This window comes from Cryptotermes secundus, unplaced genomic scaffold, assembly GCF_002891405.2.
Source record: "Cryptotermes secundus unplaced genomic scaffold, Csec_1.0 scaffold2039, whole genome shotgun sequence".
NCBI lineage: Eukaryota > Metazoa > Arthropoda > Insecta > Blattodea > Kalotermitidae > Cryptotermes > Cryptotermes secundus.
Window position 1 is genome coordinate 151545 of NW_019743185.1, and position 2277 is coordinate 153821.

Consider the following 2277-nt stretch of genomic DNA (forward strand, 5'->3'; position numbering starts at 1 on the left):
TAAGTACAAATAACAGTATAAACATATAAGAATAACGTAACATAACATAAGATAGTAATACGAATAATTGTATATTACAGACAATACCTGAACAGCGATAAAACAAGAAGTGGCCGCTGCAGCACTATAGACATAGGGCATGTACCCCAAGAAAGTTTTAATTTTTAAAAATTTGGAAAAAGAAAAAGAGCAGTAAATTTATAGACATTTTAATTTGAATTGAAGTTTTAAAAAAGTGCCAATTTTAGAAATCAAATTGACGTGTGTAGATTAACAAAGATTTTATACGTACATACAATTAGAAAGCCTGGTGATTTTAAATTTTAAACTACGGGCAGTGTAGCAGCTATGTAAGAATACACACCTGATGATGGCCATTTAGGGCTGAAACATGTAGTGTGGAGGAAGGGAAGAAGAAAGAACAATTAAATTGTTGCACTTAAGACGGAGTTTGTCTCATATATATTGTGTGAGTGTAACAGGATGCTTAAATATAATATTGGAAATAATACCTCTGTTTTTCTCAAGGAGTGTAGATCATGGCCAACCATCTCTTTGCTAATATTAGACATGTTTTGAAGCTGGTTTCATAGCTCAAGGGAAGACATTCTAAGCTGCTGGTTTGTATGCATGTTCACACAAGTTTTATACATTAGAGGGGTGTTCACCTACAGTGCTTGATGCTATGTCCCGCATTCTGCAGCAACACAAATCCTGCCTCAGTCCTGTTTCACAGTGGATGCAAGTGGTTCTAAGAGTTTGTGTGGCAATGAAATCTATAATATTTTGGTAGAATATTAAGGCGAGATCATAAGTGATTCAGAAATTGAAGGTGAATTTGATAGCAGTGACAATTGCTCAAGTCATGTTGATTACATTGCACATTGTGAAGCGATAGTGAGTGAAAGTGATATCAATATAGAAGATCAAAAAACTGCAGGTTTTCACTGGAAAAGTACGGACAATTATGTCAGACATGTTTTTTGTGATGTTTCTGGGCCCCAGAGTAATGCAAGAGATCTGTGATTGACATTGTGGATTGTTTTGAGTTATTTTCAATAGGGACTAGGTTCATTGTATTGTTGAAGAGCCTAACATATATGTGCAGAAATATCAGAATCAAATAGGTGATCCGTTTCTGTTTTGGCCATCAGCGAAATCTTGGTATCAGGTCACTAATGTAATGTATTGTCATGTGTAGCGTGGTACGTGTGACAAAAATAACAGATTCTACTTCTTATGATTGGATTGATTAGCACTTCAATTACAAGTTCTCTTAATTACCATTAATACAGTGCTATCACTGATTGCACACTTTCCAGTTCACCATTGCACACACAAGTTAGTGTTCAGTTTCCACTAGTCGTCTCCTAGCAGCAGATCTCAACACAGAAACTAGCACCTAAAATCACCATGAAGTCTTCTTGCTATCTTGTCTTTAATCACCATAGAACCTCTTATCAGAGAGCTAGTATTATCTTTCTGCAGATTATGATAATACCAAGAACAGTAAGAAAGTACTTACAATATGAAATCAATGTTAGATTAAACATAACAAAAATATACAACATGTTGGAATTTCCATTCCCACAACACTGACTACATGCTGGACTACATGTCATGTAACAGATCGTACACTTCATATATGACAGACATTTCTGCGACAGGAGGTATGTGGTGTAGGAATGAAATAAAATTGTATTTCTTATGCAGACTTAAAATCATACAGAATCAAAGAACAGATAAAATTACCCGTTTATTTATTAACTGGGGGCACACGGCAGCATAGTTGGTTGAGACACTATGCTACACGCTGGAAGGTCGCAGGTTCAAGTCCCTATGAGATGGATTTCTTTCACTTTACCTAATCCTTCCAGCCACACTATGGCCCTGGGGTTGACTCAGCCTGTAACAGAAATGAGTGCCAGGAATTTCTTCTGGGTAAAGGATGGCTCGTATGTAAGGCTGACAATCTCACCACTGTCTGTGAGCCGACTGTCTAGAAAATGTTTGAGCCTCAATGTCTCGCAAACCAGTGGGCCTTCCCGACCTGTTACAGGGATAGCCTTATCTTTTTACCTTTTATTTATCAGCCACATGATTTGATACCACATTCTCTGCAGGATAATTTTAAATTATTGAATGTGCAAAAGCACTCAAATACTAAGCTACAAGTTGTTGCAGTCCTTGTAACCATAGAACAATTACTGTCTTCTGGAATGTGATGTCATGTAGTTTGATAGATAGATGCACATAAAATCAAATACAGTCAACTCT

The 2277-nt window shown here is 36.6% G+C and overlaps 1 long non-coding RNA gene across 1 annotated transcript in view; it reads right to left on the bottom strand.

Moving 5' to 3' along the window:
- Positions 1-1851, bottom strand: part of LOC111874081 — a 14535-nt gene extending 12684 nt beyond the window's left edge. The window contains exon 1 of the long non-coding RNA XR_002844473.2: positions 1753-1851. This is a non-coding gene — a long non-coding RNA (uncharacterized LOC111874081). The remainder of the gene's footprint in view (positions 1-1752) is intronic.
- Positions 1852-2277: the final 426 nt, after the last annotated feature.